General features: G+C 42.2%; 1 protein-coding gene across 5 annotated transcripts in view; it reads left to right on the plus strand.

Moving 5' to 3' along the window:
* Positions 1–446: 446 nt before the first annotated feature.
* Positions 447–22,910, plus strand: part of CDKL5 (cyclin dependent kinase like 5) — a 124,168-nt gene continuing 101,704 nt past the window's right edge. For 2 of the 5 annotated variants that reach the window (XM_061627238.1, XM_061627241.1), the window contains exon 1: positions 450–867. The gene's annotated coding sequence lies outside the window, so the exon portion shown is untranslated. Of the gene's footprint in view, positions 868–12,234; positions 12,442–17,553; positions 17,612–22,910 lie in introns of all 5 variants that reach the window. The other 3 variants (XM_061627240.1, XM_061627239.1, XM_061627242.1) reach the window with 3 other exon arrangements.

A 22,910-nucleotide genomic window follows, 5' to 3' on the forward strand; every position in this document is an offset into this window, starting at 1 on the left:
TCAGTGGTAGGGAGCGGCATAGGTACACTTCACGAACAAGAGATGGATGCTGAGACCTCCAAATAAAACCCCACTTCTCCTCTCCTCCCTTTCCCATTCTGAGCCTCCACCTGTTTCAGTGTGTGTCACATACGCTGCGCTTAGTCATGACAGCAACAGCTGCTGAGGCTGCCTCATGAGCATCCAGCCCTCCCTGCCCCTCTCCCCACCCTTTCCTCTTCCTTTGGTGGCGGCGGCGGCGGCGGCAGCAGCAACTACTTCCCAGTCACGACTCCCCTGCTGCCAGGCCCCCGTTTTCCTTCCCCCGGCCGCCCCAGGCGCCAGCTGCCAGGCAGAGGTGGAGGCAGCAGAAGTAACAGCAGTAGCAGCAGCCGCCTCCTTCTCCATTCCTTTGGTTGCTCGGGAACTGTAAAGTCAACCGAGCCTGGGCGTGCGGTGGGCGGGGCTAAACTCCGAGGAAAAGGTAGGCGGGGCGGAGACATGATGGCGAAGACCGTGGTGACCTCCGCCCATCTCCGGCCCACCATGGCGCATTGGGGGGAATACCTATCGCCATTGGTTCCCGTTGGTGAGAGGCGTGGCCTCTTCTTTCCTGTGCTCCTTCCCAATTGGCGGGGGTGAGTGTCATTGACTAAAAAGGGGAGGAGGCCCACCTCAGTAACACCTCCCCAAAAACCTTGCAAGCGGGTGGCGGCTTTGGCTGAGAACTAAACGAGTGAGCCGTGAGGCAGAGGAAGGCGAGAGTGTGAGGCAAACGCTGGGAGGATTGTCGCGGGAGGGCATAACGGAGGCAGCCGCAAGAAGGAGGCGGTGGCGAAAGCAGAGGCAGCAGCGTTGACGGACGGAGCGGAGGGGATGCGAGGCCCGGTAAGTCGCGGGAGGGAGGGAGTGGAGGCGTTTACCTGTCCCACCTGTCGCCCACCCTCCAATTATTGCAGCCCCCCTTCAGCCCTCTTCTCCCCCTTCCCGGCCATCCTTCTCTCACCTCCTCGTCTTCCCATAACCGCTCCCCTCTTTCAAATCCCACCCACCCACCATCACACACACGCTGTCGCCACCAAGGATGCCGCCCACTTCCTCGCCTCTCTTCTCTCTCCCCCCAGCTCCAAATTTCCATCTGCTAGCCGTGGCTGGCTGCTGTTCCCTTTCCCCCTCCTCTCACCACCCTGATCACAAGTTCCTCTTGGTCATACTAGTTGGGTAGGGGCAACATCTTTCTCCCCGCCTCCCCCAGTAATCTTTGCCATCCATTTCCACGCAGGGCGTTTCTGGGGGATTGGGTGTCTTATTTTATTTTTTTCTGTCACCACCATCACCACAGGCGCAGCTGCCACCACTACCACCAGCAGGAGCAACAACAGCAAGCACAAGGGCTAATCAGACCCTGCATCCATTAATATGTGGTACTAGTAGAGATAGTGCCATTGGAGACTTTGTTATAATCGATATCTTCAGGCTGCTCGTGTGCTTTATATTCCTGTGGGTTTCAGATTAAGGCAAGAAGAATCAGCCCGGGCATCCCTTCCTCCTTCGGTTCCTCCTTGCCTATATGTATTCTTGTGGCATGTCATACATGTGTTCTTTCTGAGACTTCTTTTTTTCTCTCTCTCCCCGCCCCTGCCCCATGAGTTTGATATGAGCAATATTATGTATGCAATGGTGCCGCAGACTCAAATTCTGCCTTGGCTTTTTCCTTGCTTGCCATTTTAGTTAAAATTATAGCAATTTGGGCTGAAAGCCCAATTCTCTGTTACGCTCTTCTCATTTTCCTTTGGACCCTTGAAATGCAAGGATTAGTGTACCTTTCCCTTGGCTGTCTGTGGGAATATGCCTTTGAATATGCACAGATGTGAAGGAATGTTAATTCTTGTAGATTGCAGGCTGGCTTCAGTTTTTTCTCTTTTGGTAGATCCTTTGTATTTTTTTTTAAAAAAGGTACCAAATGTTGCTACACAGAGGATGGTATGTACAGCTTTAGAAAAGGGATGGATGTAATGGCAAAATCCTGAAAATACCTTGGGGTGAAGCTCTGTTGCAAATTTCCTTCTGCAAGATAGGCTCTGGGATTCCCTTTATGGTGCCATTGCTTGTCTTTTGCTCTGTAGTGCAGTTTTAATGTCCATCACACTGTAGTCAAATATTAGTACAATTGAAAGTATTATTGATTAATCTATGTTCTTCATTATAAATTTTTAAAAATGGATTATCTCTGGAGTTCGCACAATATGTATGTGCATTTCTTGCCTTAGACAATGTGTTCAAAAATTTCCAGTGCACAATTTGATTAATTTAGTCATTATCTGTGTTAAACGTGGTCAGCCTGTACAACCATGACTGAAATATTGTAATATTGTAATTGTTCTTTTAATCATTTAAAAGCAGAAGTTCACCTGACTAAAAAGAAACAAGCTAACAACCCTTTAATTACTTGCTTTATTAGGCCTAAAGCAAGATAAATTTGAAGGCTTGGGAAAAAGAGTGGGATTGAATGAAATGTTTAATTTTCACAATTTCTCTTGTCTTCTCTCTTATTGGGAAGGTTTCAGAACCTGTGGCCTGATTTTTTCTACACACACATATATGTTATAGCTGCTGGCTATTTTAAATTGAGACACTTGGAATGAAATCAACAATTGTTATATAAACTCCTTGGAATAAGGGGAATATGGGCAACACTAAAATATATTCTCTGTTTTCTCTCTCCTTGTGGGTGATGGTTTATCTTAAGGGCTTTTCTCCTGAACTTAGCTTTTATATGATGAGATGATCTCTTTAAAAAATAAAATTTCTCATAGAGGAGCATAATTGAATTTTTTCGTGAGGAAAAGTTTGTCGTTAATTTTTTCTCTCCACCCCATGAAAGTGAAACTATTACTGACATAATGCTTTTATGGATGAATGGTAGAGGCAAACCCCTTAAACTACATCAAAGCAGCCATAGGTTACAATCCTGTGCATGCTTACTTGGTAAAGGGACTTAACCTTTGAACCCAGTGGCACTTACTTCTGAAAAAAATGAATAGAATTGTGGTGACTGTGTATAATCATTAAACTTTTTTCATAAAGTCTACAAAATTAGTACTTGAAAAAGCAAATTTAGGTGCTGAAAATATGTATTTTCTTATAAAACTAATTATACTTGGTATGTATATATTCCAGCATATATTGTTTTAGTGTTCAAAGTACATTCTTCATCCTTTCAACAATGTAATGTAGGTAGAACTGCTATGTCTGTATTACAGCTGACAGACAGTAACTTAAAGTCATGAGGCTGGATTTGAACCAAGGACTCTAGCTCACAGCTTAGATTCTTCTGGCACAATCCTAACCATGTCTACTCAGAAGTAAGTCCTATTGCAATTACTGGGGCTTATTCTTGGGTAAGTGAGGTTAGGATTTTTGCCTTAGTCATTGCACTACTTAGGCTGCAATCCAATGCACACTTACCTGGGTGTAAGTCCCAGTGAACCCAATGAGGAGCTTATTTCTGAGTAGACATGTATTGGATTGCAGCCTAAATTAGTAAAGTGAGTATTTGTAATCGTCTTGAATTACACAATCTTTGGAATTTGAAATGTATTGTTCCTTAAACAAAACTTTAGTGGGTGCAGTGTAACCTTAAACATTGCACAGTGTAGCCCTAATGAAACTGGTGTAATAACTGTGTGCAATTGTTAGTGGATTGCAGCTAACATGAATACAGTTCGAATTCATAATGGATTGTAAATACTAATGTTGAAACAGTTAATGATGCAAATTTGTCACTTAATACCAAACATATACTAAATGTAAGTTTTCAGATTGGATTCCTGTTGCAGAGATTCTCTGGGCCTCTGATCTAGGATTTTTATTTTTTGCAGTTAAGAAAAATTGCTAGTATAATTGAATTGGTATTTTTGCAGCTTTATAGTATGTGTCTTGCTTTAAAGAGACGAAGAAACCATATGTCTTACTACTTGAAAAATCAGCCCTAGATCTGCATTCATGGAAAAATAAAAGAAATGCTGTTCTTTAATTTTATGATATTTAAAATGGATAAAATCTTGATGAATCTTGTAATGGCTCTTAAGAACATAAGAACATAAGAAGAGCCTGCTGGATCAGGCCAGTGGCCCATCTAGTCCAGCATCCTGTTCTCACAGTGGCCTACCAGGTGCCTGGGGGAAGCCCGCAAGCAGGACCCGAGTGCAAGAAAACTCTTCCCTCCTGAGGCTTCCGGCAACTGGTTTTCAGAAGCATGCTGCCTCTGACTAGGGTGGCAGAGCACAGCCATCATGGCTAGTAGCCATTGATAGCCCTGTCCTCCATGAATTTGTCTAATCTTCTTTTAAAGCCATCCAAGCTGGTGGCCATTACTGCATCTTGTGGGAGCAAATTCCATAGTTTAACTATGCGCTGAGTAAAGAAGTACTTCCTTTTGTCTGTCCTGAATCTTCCAACATTCAGCTTCTTTGAATGTCCACGAGTTCTAGTATTATGAGAGAGGGAGAAGAACTTTTATCTATCCACTTTCTCAATGCCATGCATAATTTTATACACTTCTATCATGTCTCCTCTGACCCGCCTTTTCTCTAAACTAAAAAGCCGCAAATGCTGCAACCTTTCCTCGTAAGGGAGTCGCTCCATCCCCTTGATCATTCTGGTTGCCCTCTTCTGAACCTTTTCCAACTCTATAATATCCTTTTTGAGATGAGGCGACCAGAACTGTACACAGTATTCCAAATGCGGCCGCACCATAGATTTATACAACGGCATTATGATATCGACTGTTTTATTTTCAATACCTTTCCTAATTATCGCTAGCATGGAATTTGCCTTTTTCACAGCTGCCGCACACTGGGTCGACATTTTCATCGTGCTGTCCACCACAACCCCGAGGTCTCTCTCCTGGTCGGTCACTGCCAGTTCAGACTCCATGAGCGTATATGTGAAATTAAGATTTTTTGCTCCAATATGCATAATTTTACCCTTGTTTATATTGAACTGCATTTGCCATTTTTCCGCCCATTCACTCAGTTTGGAGAGATCTTTTTGGAGCTCTTCGCAATCCCTTTTTGTTTTAACAACCCTGAACAATTTAGTGTCGTCAGCAAACTTGGCCACTTCACTGCTCACTCCTAATTCTAGGTCATTAATGAACAAGTTGAAAAGTACAGGTCCCAATACCGATCCTTGAGGGACTCCACTTTCTACAGCCCTCCATTGGGAGAACTGTCCGTTTATTCCTACTCTCTGCTTTCTGCTTCTTAACCAATTCCTTATCCACAAGAGGACCTCTCCTCTTATTCCATGACTGCTAAGCTTCCTCAGAAGCCTTTGGTGAGGTACCTTGTCAAACGCTTTTTGAAAGTCTAAGTACACTATGTCCACTGGATCACCTCTATCTATATGCTTGTTGACACTCTCAAAGAATTCTAATAGGTTACTGAGACAGGACTTTCCCTTGCAGAAGCCATGCTGGCTCTGCTTCAGCAAGGCTTGTTCTTCTATGTGCTTAGTTAATCTAGCTTTAATAATACTTTCTACCAGTTTTCCAGGGACAGAAGTTAAGCTAACTGGCCTGTAATTTCCGGGATCCCCTCTGGATCCCTTTTTGAAGTTTGGCGTTACATTTGCCACTTTCCAGTCCTCAGGCACGGAGGAGGACCCAAGGGACAAGTTACATATTTTAGTTAGCAGATCAGCAATTTCACCTTTGAGTTCTTTGAGAACTCTCGGGTGGATGCCATCCGGGCCCGGTGATTTGTCAGTTTTTATATTGTCCATTAAGCTTAGAACTTCCTCTCTCGTTACCACTATTTGTCTCAGTTCCTCAGAATCCCTTCCTGCAAATGTTAGTTCAGGTTCAGGGATCTGCCCTATATCTTCCACTGTGAAGACAGATGCAAAGAATTCATTTAGCTTCTCTGCAATCTCCTTATCGTTCTTTAGTACACCTTTGACTCCCTTATCATCCAAGGGTCCAATTGTCTCCCTAGATGGTCTCCTGCTTTGAATGTATTTATAGAATTTTTTGTTGTTGGTTTTTATGTTCTTAGCAATGTGCTCCTCAAATTCTTTTTTAGCATCCCTTATTGTCTTCTTGCATTTCTTTTGCCAGAGTTTGTGTTCTTTTTTATTTTCTTCATTTGGACAAGACTTCCATTTTCTGAAGGAAGACTTTTTGCCTCTAAGAGCTTCCTTGACTTTGCTCGTTAACCATGCTGGCATCTTCTTGGCCCTGGCGGTACCTTTTCTGATCTGCGGTATGCACTCCAGTTGAGCTTCTAATATAGTGTTTTTAAACAACTTCCAAGCATTTTCGAGTGATGTGACCCTCTGGACTTTGTTTTTCAGCTTTCTTTTTACCAATCCCCTCATTTTTGTGAAGTTTCCTCTTTTGAAGTCAAATGTGACCGTGTTGGATTTTCTTGGCAATTGGCCAGTTACATGTATGTTTAATTTAATAGCACTGTGGTCACTGCTCCCAATCGGTTCCACAACACTTACATCTCGCACCAGGTCCCGGTCCCCACTGAGGATTAAGTCCAGGGTTGCCGTCCCTCTGGTCGGTTCCATGACCAACTGATCTAGGGAATAGTCATTTAGAATATCTAGAAACTTTGCTTCTTTGTCATGACTGGAACACATATGCAGCCAGTCTATGTCCGGGTAGTTGAAGTCACCCATTACTACCACATTTCCTAGTTTGGATGCTTCCTCAATTTCATATCTCATCTCAAGGTCTCCCTGAGCATTTTGATCAGGGGGACGATAGATCGTTCCCAGTATTAAGTCCCTCCTGGGGCACGGTATCACCACCCACAATGATTCTGTGTAGGAGTCTGCCTCTTTTGGGGTTTCGAGCTTGCTGGATTCAATGCCTTCTTTCACGTATAGAGCGACTCCACCACCAATATGTCCTTCCCTGTCCTTCCGATATAGTTTATATCCAGGGATAACCGTATCCCACTGGTTTTCTCCATTCCACCAGGTCTCAGTTATGCTCACTATATCAATGCTCTTCTCTAAGACCAAGCACTCCAGTTCTCCCATCTTGGTTCGGAGGCTCCTAGCATTAGCGTACAGGCACTTGTAAGCAGTGTCTCTCTTCAAGTGTCTTTGGCACTTGTGGTTAGGCCTGTGGTAATTTTGCTCTTCTGAATTTATATCCTGTGCCCCTGCTCTCACAATGCCTACTTCTAGGCCTACCCCTTTTAAAATTTCATCATTTCTTTGGTTTTTATCCCAGGGGGGAGGTTTATTCCGAACCGGACCTTTCTCAGCTCCTGTCGGGTTTCCCCCCTCAGTCAGTTTAAAAGCTGCTCTGCTACCTTTTTAATTTTAAGTGCCAGCAGTCTGGTTCCATTCTGGTTCAAGTGGAGCCCGTCCCTTTTGTACAGGCCCGGCTTGTCCCAAAATGTTCCCCAGTGCGTAACAAATCCGAACCCTTCCACCCAACACCATCGTCTCATCCACGCATTGAGACTGCGAAGCTGGGCCTGTCTGGCTGGTCCTGCGCGTGGAACCGGTAGCATTTCAGAGAAAGCCACCATGGAGGTCCTGGCTTTCAGCATCCTACCTAGCAACCTAAATTTTGCTTCCAGGACCTCACGGCTGCATTTCCCCATGTCGTTGGTGCCAACGTGCACCACGACCACTGACTCCTTCCCAGCACTGTCTACCAAACTATCTAAACGACGGGCGATATCCGCAACCTTCGCACCAGGCAGGCAAAACACCTTGCGGTCTACACGCCCATCACACACCCCACTGTCTATGTTCCTAATGATCGAATCACCCACTACAAGGATCCCTCCACCCCCTGGAGATATATCCTCGGCACGAGAGGATAGCTGCTCATCCCCCAAGGAATGGGTCCCTTCTAAGGGATCATTTCCCTCTTCCTCAGCTGGATGCTGTCCTTCCCCGAGACCATCGTTCTCCATGATAGCAGGAGAGCTATCATCGTTGGAGTGGGACACAGCTATAATGTCCCTGAAGGCCTCCTCCACACACCTCTCTGCCTCTCTCAGCTTTTCCAGGTCCGCCACCTTGGCCTCAAGGAAATGAAGTCGTTCCCGGAGAGCCAGGAGCTCATTGCACCGAGAGCACACCCACGACTTCTGTCCAACAGGCAGATAGTCGTACATGCTGCAGGTAGTGCAAAACACTGGAAAGCCCCCACACCCCTGCTGGCTTCTTACCTGCATAGTTTTGTTTAAGGTTTATTACGTCAATGGGTTGGAGACTGCGGTTTAGTTGAGGTCAGGGAACAGACGGGCAGAGTGGGGGGCCCTGGCCTCCTCGCCCTGCTGCCGAACTCGCTCTGCTGCTTAACTCGCCTTGACGCTTCGTCAGCTGGGGCTTCCTCTAGCTTGTGGAGCAGGCTCCCTTGCTAGGGTGCTCTGACTTTATATGTGTGGCTGGTTCCTCCCAGCTACTGCTGCCAGCCAATGATGTGTTACTTGAGGCTGATGGCTATCAGCTGGGGCTTAACTCTTTAGTATTCTCTCAGGCTTCCTTCCTTCCTGAGCGAGGGGCGGGGCTGTTTAAGCTTTTGGCTGCTTTTAATCTAATCAAGGGGCTGCGCCTTCCAGGCAAGTCTTTTGTGTTTGTTGTTTTCCCACCTAGAACAGCCTGACCTTTCTTTAACCTAGGGAAACAGAGCTTGTGGTTGTGTTTCAGGAAGGCTGAAGCTGCCCTTTTTAGCAAGGACTGAGCTGACTCTCTCCCTGTATGTGTCGGTGGAGTTTCCTTTTCCCCCTTCTCTCTGACTGGAATTTAGCCTTGTTTACAGTGTCCCCTGAAGCTTTCCTGCTAGGGTGGTGTTGAAAACTAGCTTTCTATGGGCTTCCTTCTCCTAGGATCTGTCTCCTAAGATATAGGTTCTTTCAGGATTTGGCTCCTAGCTCAGGGTGACCTTGGGCTGCCCTTATTACTTATTGCTCTGCGCTGTTTTACTTCAATTAAATAATGGAATAAATGGGAGCTACTTACCCTCTTTTCGCTCTGCTGCTTAACTCGCCTTGACGCTTCGTCAGCTGGGGCCTTGACGCTTCGTCAGCTGGGGCCTTGACGCTTCGTCAGCTGGGGCCTTGACGCTTCGTCAGCTGGGGCCTTGACGCTTCGTCAGCTGGGGCTCTTTTGCTTAGAACTTTTCCTTTCTTTGATTTTTAATTATGATTGTCTATACTGTTCACATCTTAGTATCTGCTAGCAGGGCTTTGTGAAGCAACCACTGCATCCACAGCCTGGCCACACATAGCGGTCATGGTGAAAGGTCAACTGTGTCTGCATCAGGCTTGATGCAGTCACATTATGGTGGCGAGATTGGCTTAGGATCCAACAGATTCCAGGCAGCTCACCCCTACCCTTGGAATGCCCTATTTCAGGGCTTTCCATTGGGCTCTGTCAGCAGGCCACCATCTCCACATTCAGTGGGCAGAAGAGGGAGGTTGGTGTCAACAGTGATGCTTGCATCACTCTGTTAGCAGTGGCCAGTGGGAGGCAGACTCAGCCAGGAGAGCTGAGCAGAGGATCAGTTCCACTCAATCCAACGTCCCCTCTCTGAAGCCTGGCAATATGGAAGATTTGAATTGTTCTTTCCTTATTTTTGTGTGCTACAGCAGTACTGCTTGTTTCTGTTGTTAAAGACAAACTTTCTTTTATCAATCTGTTCTAACAGTCCATTCATTCATTCATTCATTGGCGATCACTCATGGCTGAGTAAGATTGTCTTCCAAGATAAGGTCTTTAACGGTGGGTCCGTAAGTGACTGTGGAGGCCAATTCTGGATCCCCACAGCCTCCCATAGTGAGGACATAGGTTTCCAGATGGAAGATGGTGACGATGAGGATTTGCTTGACGTGCCTTCCACTTAGCTCGTTTGTCCCTTTCGCCCTGTACTCGTGCTTCTTCAAAGTCCATAGCACCTTTGATAATGGCCAACCTCCAATTGGGATGCTCATGGGCCAAGGCTTCCCAGTTCTCGATGCTTATGTTACATTTTTTTAGATTAGCTTTGAGAACATCTTTAAACCTCTTTTGCTGTCCACCGATGTTCTGTTTTCCATCCTTAAGTTGGGAGTAAAGTAGCTGCTTTGGAAGACAGTGATCAGGCATTTGAACAACATGGCTGGTCCAGCGAAGTTGATGTTGGAGGATCATTGTTTCAACACTGGTGGTCTTTGCTTCTTCCAGTACTGCTTGTTTCTGTTGTTAAAGACAAACTTTCTTTTATCAATCTGTTCTAACAGTAACATGGTCTGAATGACATTCTAATGTTTGTTATGGTATGTGAGAAGCTATAGCATTGTATTAAGTACTGGGTACTTAAGTATGAGTTTGCACCTATCCATGTTGTGTATTTAGTTCATCACTTTAAGACTTTGTTTTTGTTTATTGAATAGATGTGCAGCCTGATTATGTGCATGTTTACTTGAATAAGTCCAGTTCAATGAGTTACCTAAAGGAAGTATGCATAGGATTGCAATTGTATTAGTGTGTTTTTGTAGTGCTTAGTTCAAGCTGAATAAGATCTCTTGTTGACAATACTCTATCGTTGAACTCAAATTTATTAAAATTTATTTAAATTAAGAATAATGATATTTCAGACCCCCCCCAGTCTTACAATAAATAGTTTCTTTATAAAACAAATTTCTAGGGGACTTTACTTGTTGTGCCATGTGATTGATTTTAAGATTAATGTTAATGTTACTTGATTGATGTAATACACAAATGAGTAAAAATTGTGTACCATGTATACAGTCAGATATGTGACTGTTTACCCATTTTAATCAGTGTAATTTACCTCCAAATAAGTGTGCTTAGAATTGCAGTCTGTAATAAGAAATGTTGGTTAGTGAAGTGAATTGGCACTACTAGGGCAGTGACCTCTGTGAATTGGCACTACTAGGGCAGAGCTTATGGCTTTGTGTTAACATCTCTAGGTTGACGAATGGTGTTGAAATCCATCAGTAACACTGTGTGACTTTTAGTTATTTCTGTTAATGCATGGACAAAAACTAGCCAGCTGGGTAGGTAGGTGGGATGAGAAGAACAGCAAACCTATTTCTTCTTCATATTTTTTAAAAAACTTGCCTAGTTAGGAGGAAAACACTTCATCCTCCCATACCCCACAAAAAGGATAAAATGTCTATGAACTGGCCTTCAAAAACTATACCAGATGCTCCTTGATAGTAATCCAGAGTGGAAGTGTGCATGGATGAACATCACAGGTCATCTTCTATAATGTTTGAAGGCCAGTTCATAGACACTCTATAACACATCATATGAATCTGCCACAATCGCAGCATTCTTCGGAGGGCTTTCATTCTGCTATCCTACCTCTTTTGTTGTGGGGTGTGTGTGAAATATGGGTAGGTGATAGCTAGACAACGGCCTTCCTCTGGTGGGGATCAAATTAAGGCACTGTCTCCCTAGGCACATACCTGCATGATGCCACCATTGCTATCTTTAGGGACCAAGTGATCTCTGACATGTTCTGTTGTGCTTTTAATTGTATTTGAGGTCTTTTCCTTGGCTGCTTTTATCTTCTGGTTTCCTTTCTATGGCCTTCATTGATGTCTATAGATATTGCCTTGGATATAACGATAACTTAAGGAAGTTAATGCAGTGAAAGCTTTGCATTCCCTCCTCCCCACTGCATCTACATGAGTCCTCTAAAAATCTCAGTAAAAGATCAAGGCACTCTCCTGAACAATTTGGGATGGAATGTGAGGAGGTGCAGGAAAGGGGAGAATTGGGCTCGGATCCTAAAGGAGAAAGAAATTCTCCTTCCTCCAGTGGTGCCCTTTCATCTCACATCTGTTCAGCCTGGGGGACTTACCCTTTAGAGAGGCTTTTGAGAGATTGCAGGTGGCTTCAGGGGGAAGGAAAGGATGGAAGACTGCTTCTGTGAACTAAAGTTAACATTTTTTATTTTTATGTATAGGGTTGCTGCTGTTAGAAAATTTAGACAGTTGCTTCCACGCATATGAATAAAAACTAATCTCTAACGAGAAACTTCACAACCTTGTAATGCTGTTCATTGTTCTCACACATACACACCATTTTGCAAATCAGGTTTTGGCTGAGAAAGAATGTTGCACAACAGCCCTATGCTCTACCTTCCGATCAGCTGGTTCACTGCTGCTACATGAAAGGCAAGCTACCAAATATCCTCCATCCTCAGAGAGAAATTGGGGAAGGTTGATTACCTGTTCCTCAAAAATTACTCCTTTCCATTTGCAGGTAAATTCCATGTTATGCTGCTCTGTCAAAGTCAAGCTGCCAAATGGTCTTCATCCTCTCAAATGGGGGAGAGCACAGAGGCCACATCGCTGCTTCCTTTCTTCCCACCCCAGTCAGGCTCTGTCAGACACAACACTGTAGGCTTTCCAGAAACATCTGAAGATATATTTTTTCCTGCATACTTTTTCTTGAAGGACATCTTAATTGGTGGGTTTATTTTTTTGTTGTTGGGCTTGACTGTATTTTAGTAATGTTGATTTGTCTGCTTGCTTTATTTTTTCATTTTTTAGTATTCTACCCATGAATTTGGTGCTGATTTACTGTTTTTAATTGGAATGTTTTATATATTATGTTTGTTTTATTGTTATTTGCCACCTTGTGAGAAATTTCCTAAAGACTGGGATATACATTTATTCAGATCAATAAATAAGCATAAAATATAGTTAGAGGATGAGAGGTGTCCACAATTTTTGGCTTGCCTTGTGTAGCCAACCCAACAATTGTGATCACCAGGATCTTGCTCTTCCTGTTGTTAGTAACACTGCATGTCTGCACAAGGTCATGGACAACCCCCTGCCTAGCTGCAGGTTTGAAACTGGAAAGATGGGGATGGTTTGGATACTCTGAAGCCACAGCTGCACAGTTGCCACTTATCCCATCCAGATAATGGAGAAGGGGATAAGGACTTCTGGTTTGGCTCCTGTGTGGCAAAGGTACTGTGGCCATTTTCGTAAACGTAGTGGCTAAACACTCCCCAGCCTTTCTCCCAACCTTGGCGCTTAAAGAGAAGAGAAGATTACCATGTAACAGCACCTAATCAGCCCAGTTCCCACTCTTTCCATGGGAAAAGCAGATGGGGGAGGGGCTTGGTGCATTTATTTCTGATGCTTAAGCAGCCGTTCCCAATCTGGCATGCCTCCCTGCTGGCTCTTCTGATCCACAGGCCTAATTAGGCCTCCCCATTTTGTTTGTGAGGCCATTTTGGCCAGACTATGCCCACCAGCCCTACATCAGGTATGGGTCAGGTAAAAACCTGGCTTAGCTAAAAGGAGCTGATCAGTGGTACCTACAAAGCATTTATGCAAAGTGCTTTACAAGATAGGTCACACTCCCCTTGCCTTTCTCTTACTGCTGGTCACCCATCCTGACAACTAAAGCAGCTTTTGTGCCAACACTAGACTCAAGACCATATTGAGATTCAGATAACCAGTTTTATCCAAGAATGCCTGGAGTGGTTGGCATGGCAATCAATCCCTCAAACATCTTCCCCAAGAAGGGAATGTTTGCAACTTGCCAGTAGTTAGTATCTTCTTAAGGAGTGAGATTGCCATTGTCTTCAAGGTAAATGGGACTTCCCTCTGCTGTAATGAGGTGCGTGTGACTGCAGTTGCTACAAGCCGAAGCAGGCCAGCATGGGAACCTCGTTTATTGGTGTCATAGGGTTTATATAGGCTCACCCCGAAGTTTACAGTATCGGGCATACGTCCGATACGTCGGGCATACAGTTATAAGAGCAAGAACCTGCAACATCAAATATTGTTCCTCTTGTGAGGTAACTTTGGTTGCTTTTTGTCCTCCTTTGGTTGGTTTGTTTCTCTTTACAGTACAGTAATACAGATAATAGCATTTCTGATTTCTTGTTAAGCCAATGCAACTTGGTCTTCATAAATAATGCCTTTATCTTTAAAGCAGTCTTTGTTTATTGTTGTAACCATCAAGAGTCGGTACAAAGAACTTTTGTTAAACTCGTTGAATTGTATTGTTCTTGCATGAGATACAATACTATCAGTGGGTCCATTGTGAATGTTTATCACAAACCAGCTTTGTATAGAATCAGATTGATTAATCATCTAGTTCAGTGTTTCCCAAACTTTCAACATGCGCGTACCCCTTTTGAGACATTGATTTTACCTGCATACCCAACTTTCACAAAAATAATTGGGAGAGGGGTAAGGTATTATAACACATTCGTAATTCCTATAATTTTATATGAAATGTTTGTAAAAAAATAAATACAAAGTAAGTAATAAACATTTTAATAATACAAATAATATTTATATAACAAAAATATATATTCAAAAATATAGAAATAATTCATATACTAATAATTAAAATAACTATTATTCAAACAAAAAAAACCATTCTGGAAATAAAGAGTAATACTTGGGGAGATTCACCAAGAGGGAAGTGGCTGGCGAGATGGCCGCTGCAGGGCTGAAGATAGAGAAAAAAACCCACTTCCCCGCTTCCCGGTGTGAACATTGAGCATACGCATAAATACCTTTGTGGTGCCATCTGTCTGTTTGTAGAAGCGTTTTTTGGTGGCCAAAGTCATTGCGAGGGAGTCCGAGTCTTATGAGAAACTGGAGGGGTACACAAAAAGACAAGGAATGCATTGAGAGTGAAAGAGACTACGAGCTGAATAACATCGGGATAAACCACTGTTATTATATAGAACTTCCCTCACATGGTTGTGTGAGAAACTGGAGAAATCACAAGAACTCTATTTTCTCTTAAAAGAACACACACACACGTTTTTTGCCGCTAAATCCCAATGATAAAGTACAAAAAAAACCATTCGGCCGCATACCCCTTGAAACCCTTTCGTGTACCACCAGGGGTACGCATACCACACTTTGGGAAACACTGATCTAGTTGAATACTGTGTCCCCTAACTTCAATGGCTCAGACCTCAAAACAGGGGACTTTGCCTGCCAACCCACCTGAAATCCTTTTAACCAGAGATACTAAGGACTGAAACAGAAACATACATGAAGTGTATGCTTTACCAGTGACAGCTTGTGAGATGGTACAGATAGTAATATGCAGCTATTGTGAAAGAGTGAAGTGCCAGATCTTTGCTTGCAGGTATTACCTGATGCCAGGAGCAGCAATTGCAGCTGAGGTCTAGTAGAGTTTCTGTTTAGACTATTGCTATGTCAAGCTGAAACCTGTTTTCCAATTTCTCAAAAGCTTTGTTAGACTGCAAGAGCCTTCTGTTTTTCTGTCTTATTCACAGAGCACTTGAATGTTATAAGATTGGTTGGTGCAGGGTCATAAAAGGCTGTCCCCTCAATTGGTTCTTGTTCATTTATAAAAGGTGTTTGATAGTTTGTGTTGAAAGTCCTGTTAAACCAGTTTATAATTTGCCTGTAAAAGAAAAAATTCCACATGCTGAGTTGGAGAGTAGATATTCAGCAATCTTGAATAGATGTTTATCCACATTCTCTAAAGCATGCCAGTTTCTGTTCATCTATATTGTATGACTAAAAATAAATATATTCCCTCTGGATTGAGCATTCTGCAGGAGGGATATAGAAAGTGCATTATCTGTCATGTTAATGTACAAAACATCTGTATTTTAAGTAACTGCATAATGTGTATTCTCTTCAGGGTTGAGCCATGGGATGGCTAGTAGAAATTAAGATAAATATGATTAACTTTAGCCATAACTGGCTTCAGGTTCTTGGGCAGGAGCCTCTGCAGGTTAGAGATAACTATGGTTAATGCTGGTACTGAACTATGATTGAGTAGGAGGCATGAAGAGAGCTGGCTAGCAGGAAGGAGTGACACTATATCTCATTCCCCTTGCTCAAATTATGTCTACTTACCAAGGACTTAGACTTGATTTATTCTTGGCTAAATGGATGTCTTAGATGCATATTTTTTCAAAGAACCATTGTTCTCCTCATTTAGGCTGCAATCCTAACCCCCCTCATGTTGATGGCTGGTATGGTGGTAGTTGGCATGTAATGTCGTTGCCTCTCTGCCAGCAGCTGATATAACCAGCATAAGATCCCAAAATGGGGTGTTTTGTGGCATGGTTGGTAAGGTATTGGAGGCTTTGGATCAGTGGCAAGTGGATACCCCTCTTGCTATACTTTTCCAGGATCTGCTTTGACAAAAAATGGTCAACTGTACTCCCATTCCACTCTGACCAGCAGTTGCTGGCAAGGCTTCAGATGCAACAGTGGCTCTACCTCTCCTATCTTCCCTGACGCCACTTAGGCTTGCTCTGTTAGTATGTTTTTATCTACCTCTGTTAATAATTGCTGTTGGTTATAATGAAAGCACATGAGACAAAATTAATCCCTGAACCACCCACAGGGCAACTCCCAGGGAAATAAGCAATAGTCAGTAACATGTCGCATATATACTGCCAAACAGAACCAGAGTTCTTATTTTATTAAGATAAGCGCAGCTTTACATGTTGAAATTTCTACCTACAAAAATTTATTTTCTCTGGTAAATGTGAATTCAAAATATATTCTTTTGAAAAAAGGGAAAAATCTTAGACCCTCAACGCAAAGGTGTAAAACATAGCTGTTCCGGGATTTTTCTATTAATCCCAGATCGGCTAGGTTTTTTAACTCAATATGTTTGTATGTAAGTTGTTTTAACTACCAGAATTCAGTTTAAAAACAAGTGAAGTAGCAGCCTCGAAGCATCAGTCAATGTTTTACTTATAAGTAATAATAAAAGATAGTATATAATCCTTCCAGGCTGGCTTTCTCTTAAAGCAGCTGCATCATTTGCTGAAAATTAGTTTTTATTATGAAAGATGTGGATGGCTTTTCAGCTGGAAGGCTACAGAGCAGTGAATTTGGACAGCAGCAGAGTATCCTTCACACCTTCAGCATCACTTGGCCTTATGGCAAGAGAAAAGTAGAGAAGACAGAGAGCACCCACAAGGTTGTTTGACTTGCAAATAGTTACCTTAATTTATTTGTTAGTTCAGGAAGGATATAATCAGTTGAGTTCTTTGCAAAACGAAGCATGCAGTTGCTAGTGCAAATGTGTTGGCTCTAGTTATTAACAAAGTTAAGTAAGGACTGAACCAAGCATGTCCAATATATTTTTAAAACAAATTATTTAAACGGTTAGACTTGCTAGAGAATATCTTGCAAACTGGAACTCTTGAGTCTGCATTGATAACACTTGATAATCTGGGGACAATTTGTAGCAGCTACTGATGACCAGGCAATATGTTAATGACAAGCCTGGATAAGCAGGCTCATTTAAAATCAGCAGGGACATTGGTACTGTACCTTGGTTACCCTAACTCCAAATGTTAATTAATGTAAATTTGTAGAAGTATGTTAGTGTGATATATCTACCTTCTTGTGGAGTTTTGTTCCATCAGATTGACTTACTATATATGTACATAACAAACACCTTACTTGGATATAAATCCAAGATTGTATGAACCCCATAGTAATAATTGACAGCTGGTAGCAGAAGGTACAATTTGAGCATATTTCTTTCCTTACCCTTACCACGACTTGACTCTCATTTCTGTTCCTCTTTTTCCATTTCCAGTTTGACTGATTAACAAGATGTCTGGAACCTTATTAAACAGCACCAGTTGCTAAATTGGGTATGTCTTTGCTCATATTGGCTTGTTTCTGGTGACTAGTCCACTCTTTTTTTGATAGGTTGTTGATACTTGTATATTTGAACACTGTACATATAGATATTCCATACTTGTATTGTACATTGATTGTTTCTCCACCTGCCCTTTCCCAAAGTACCTGTTCCAAAGCAGATCAATCTGTTCCACCTGCCTTAGCCATACTGCTGTCTGTAATATGTTAGTGTTGTTTTTAAATTGTTTTTCTGTATTTTTATTATTGTGAGCTGCCCTGGGTGCTCTGGGAAAGAAAGGTGGGTTACAAATTTGAGGAAATAAATACTGCCTCTGAATTCTCTGTGTCTTGGGTTTCCTACTATTTGGCCCTCCTTCCCCATCAACTTCCTTGTCTGCTTGCTCTTCCCTTTCCGCCAGTGCAAAGTTAGAACTGTGCAGTTTTTTCTCACATCCAAACTGCTCTTCCATGTTTCTTGCAAGAGATGTCCAATGCCAGTGTTTTTGGTTATATCTTCTCCCTGAGCACTTAGAATGTTTGTGAGTGCATTCTACAATATTACAGCAGGTTAGCTGGGAAGACTGATAGGCAAGCAACAGTTCTTCTGAAGAACGATTCATTCTGCATTTTGTATGCATGTTTTAAAATAATAATCCTAGAAAAGCTAAAACCTAAAATTTCTGCTTCGGAGTAGGGAAAGACTTGTGAAGTTATTGCTAGGGTAGTACCAGCAATGTGGACTCAAAGAGAGTAATCAAACTATGATACTGTGAATAAAGCTATGTTTGTCATTAAGATTAAAATGAAAGCTGAAGTATAGATAATTTACTAAAAGAGCTTTTGTAACAGAGGCACATGGAACTGAGCTATAAATCTTCATGACTGCAGCAGCTTTAACACAGCTTTGTGCGTGTGTTGGAAGTACCCTTTTCTCCACTGACCGTTTTCGGTAATTGGAAACAAAAGTTATTAAAGAGTACAAGGTTAGCAATATTGTTAAACAAGTGGGATAACAAGGTGATTAAGAGAAGAGAATATTTTGCACATATCCATGGGTGAAAGTTTCATTGAGTCACATCTATAAACAAGCATAGGATTAGGTTGCCAATTTCTTTGGTAAACTAAAATAGTTTGTTAATTTGCTTCAAATTTTGGAAAAGTCTCTTAGAAGAATAAAGGATCAGAGCAGCTAGAAATTGGCAAATAGCATGAGTTTTGAATTATGAAGAAATAGCATTCCTAATTTCAAATTACTTTATGAAGAATACTGGCAGTATTCAAATTTGTCTCATTTCTATTATTTGTTTTATGCATTACTGTTTTCTGTAAATCGGTTTATAGCTCATGGATTTTTAAAAAGAGAACCTACATTATCGTTCCTAAAAGGTCAGATCTGAGCCTAATGTATAGGTTCACAAATCCTATGCATCAGATTCTCAGAACATTCAAACTTGTCCATAACTTCCTTGTAGTGTAAATATTTTGCTTTAACTTGCTAATGGCTAAAGGCATAAATCATAATTAAATGCTTTAAGAGCATATCTTTCTAGTCTTATTTTGGTAATGTGCTACTTAATTTATAAATGAGTTGGGGCTAAGTTCATTCGCATGTCAAAGTTGTTGCTTCCTTTTCTTCCCAAACTACAGTATCTTAATAGGGACCAGTGGAAATTACAGTAACATACAGTAAACTTTAAATATTTTAGTTTGATTTTGTTTTCAGTTCTCGTGGGCCTCCTGCCAGGAAGGGGAAATTCATAGTGATAGATTACGCTAGGTAGCAAGATTGCAATTTGGACTGTGATAGGCAATAGAATAACAGTACCTGCAACTAAGACATTGTCGCTTGGGAACAATGAGTAAGCTGTACATGGGGGTTTGATATGAACTTGTCCTGTTGCAATAGAAAACAGGGCACAAAGTAATCTGGAATAGCACATGGCTTTGATTAATCAGCAAATGACCTTGCTTTTGGCATAGTGGTATTGTTGGTTTAGAGTAGCCTTTGCCATCCAGATACCTCCAGAGCTAGCTGAAGTTAATGAGAATTGTAGTCTAAATTATCTGGAGGGCACCAGGTTGGCAAAGGCTGTTTTAGAAATGAGTGGCATGTTTGATTCATAGGTTTCTTGCAACTATACATTATTTTCTCATTTCTGGGAAAAGGTTGGATACCCATAAATTTGGTATTGCATGTTTTTACTTGGTAATTTAATTGTGGTCAAAGGATTCATTGGTGCCCAAATGACTAATGGTCCAGAAATGAAAGTCCAAATTTCCTGCCTTATTAGAACATCAGACAGAAGATCTATTGCATTTACCAGTTAAAGAATTACTTAAACAGAAAAGCATGAAAATTATTACCTGGAACTCAGTTAATACTGAATTATTCATGTATCATTGCATTTTCCCCATCCTTTTCTCTTTAGTTTCCTTTTTATCCATGTGTAATTCTCTGTATCTGTGTTGTATTCTCTTTCTTTAAAAAAATATTTGGTTCATTTTACTGAGGAGTCACTGATGTGAGAAGTTGGGGGGGATGAATATAAACCATGTTAGTTTGTACTAAGTTAAAATGTTGAAACACAACCTTTCAGTATTCATAACATCCTGAGGTGAGGTGGTAAGAATTGTACTGCTGTGTAGCCAAAATTATGCAAAGTGTGTTCTTGGAGGGGACCAGAACTGGTAATAGCTAGTCGCAATAATGGAGGAATCCCTTAATCTAAAGTAGGGGAATTTTTTGTCTCTGTGGGCCAGAATTTGACAGTCACTCACCTGATGTCACAAAGGTGTCAGATGATTTGTTGCCTTGAAGTCCCAAAGTTGGGATTTCAAAGCACCTTGCAGGAAGCAAGGCAACCCATCAGAAACTGGGCATGGCTCTTCCACTCATTACCTGATATGGGGGAAGAGGGAAAAGTGGACACCTGCTTTCTGATGGGTGTGAGAGCTTGCCTTGCTCCAGGGGGGAAAAGTGGTTTCCATTGAAACCACTGCTAAAACAGAGCCCCCCTCCATTTAACAGCAATTTCAATAAAAAGTGCTCCCCCCTCCTACTGAAAGGAGAGTGTGCCTTACTCTAGGAGGATCAATTGAAATCCTTGCTCAAACAGAGAGGAAAAAAACCTTTGTTTTAGCAGGAGTTTCAGTGCAAACCTGTTCCTAATCCAGGAAGGTATTGAAACTCCAAGCATAATTGAATTCACTGCCTGTAAACTGGCTTGTGGGGAGTTTAATCCTGATTTCTGCAAAGTTCAGATAAGCAAGCTGGTTTCTGCAGCGAGCTACTTTACACACCCAAAGCCAGTAGGATTGAATTCCCCATGCATCAGCTGATGTGTGGAGTTCAATCCTGTTTTCTATAGGAATTGGCCTGGTGAGCAGCCAATCCAGCCGCATGTCTACCTGCCCCACACCTGACATCAAAAATGATGTTGGATGTGGGGCAGGTGGGTATGGTTTTGGGCAAAAGGCCTTGCAAATGGGGAGGCCTGGTGGGCCAAATTTGGCCTACGGGGTGGAGGTTTCCCACCCCTATCCTAATCCATGTACTGAGATAAAAGCTAGGCACCTGTATGCAAAAATGTCTTCTTGTAGAATAGTGTTTTTCAAGGAATGGGCTGGGACCCACCAATGTTCCTTGGGATACTTTGAAGTTGGCCTCAGTGCAGTTGCCTGCCTACTGTCTTCTCATGTGCCTGTCCTTCCAATGTGAGCGCTAGCAACTTCTTGAAGGCTGAATAAAGGTAGCCTGGAGTTAGAAATTCTTGCCGGGGGGGGGGGACAGGGAAGAGAAGGTCTCCCTCCTCTAAGGGAAAATGGCCAGAGGAGCTGTTAGAGAATAAAGGTTAACACTTATTACCATTACTTGAAGGAAATTAGGAAAAATAATAAATAATATTTATTAGCATTATTATTAATTAATAAACTGGTAATAGAAATGGTTATGAAAGGAAGGCTGTTTATAGGAGGAAGAAGTGAATGTAACAGATGGAGGGAAGAGAAATGAAATAAACTGACAGGGTTTTTGGGGGAGGGAAATAAGGTACCAGTTAAGTGTGAATGGAGAATGGAAGAAAATAAAATTACAGGAGACCAGTGAAAATACTTTGAGAGAGATGTGGGCATGGGAACGGAAAATATATTTAAAAAGGCCTTCTCTACTTAGTGCTTCTGGATCAGAAAATTCTGGCTAAAATGAGGAGGTTAAATCACAATATCTCCAGAGCCAATGTTTGTACCTACTTTCACTTTTTCACTTCAGCAAAAAAAAACATTTAAGCAAAAACCTTGCTGGTGAGGTTGAACATAAAAACATAAGAACATAAGAAGAGCCTGCTGGATCAGGCCAGTGGCCCATCTAATCCAGCATCCTGTTCTCACAGTGGCCAACCAGGTGCCTGGGGGAAGCCCGCAAACAGGACCCGAGTGCAAGAACACTCTCCCCTCCTGAGGCTTCCAGCAACTGGTTTTCAGAAGCATGCTGCCTCTGACTAGGGTGGCAGAGCACAGCCATCACAGCTAGTAGCCATTGATAGCCCTGTCCTCCATGAATTTGTCTAATCTTCTTTTAAAGCCATCCAAGCTGGTGGCCATTACTGCATCTTGTGGGAGCAAATTCCATAGTTTAACTATGCGCTGAGTAAAGAAGTACTTCCTTTTGTCTGTCCTGAATCTTCCAACATTCAGCTTCTTTGAATGTCCACGAGTTCTAGTATTATGAGAGAGGGAGAAGAACTTTTCTCTATCCACTTTCTCAATGCCATGCATAATTTTATACACTTCTATCATGTCTCCTCTGACCCGCCTTTTCTCTAAACTAAAAAGCCACAAATGCTGCAACCTTTCCTCGTAAGGGAGTCGCTCCATCCCCTTGATCATTCTGGTTGCCCTCTTCTGAACCTTTTCCAACTCTATAATATCCTTTTTGAGATGAGGCGACCAGAACTGTACACAGTATTCCAAATGTGGCCGCACCATAGATTTATACAACGGCATTATGATATCGGCTGTTTTATTTTCAATACCTTTCCTAATTATCGCTAGCATGGAATTTGCCTTTTTCACAGCTGCCGCACACTGGGTCGACATTTTCATCGTGCTGTCCACCACAACCCCGAGGTCTCTCTCCTGGTCGGTCACTGCCAGTTCAGACTCCATGAGCGTATATGTGAAATTCAGATTTTTTGCTCCAATATGCATAATTTTACACTTGTTTATATTGAATTGCATTTGCCATTTTTCTGCCCATTCACTCAGTTTGGAGAGGTCTTTTTGGAGCTCTTCGCAATCCCTTTTTGTTTTAAC

This window comes from Rhineura floridana, chromosome 5 (genome assembly GCF_030035675.1).
Source record: "Rhineura floridana isolate rRhiFlo1 chromosome 5, rRhiFlo1.hap2, whole genome shotgun sequence".
In the NCBI taxonomy this organism is placed as follows: Eukaryota; Metazoa; Chordata; class Lepidosauria; order Squamata; family Rhineuridae; genus Rhineura; species Rhineura floridana.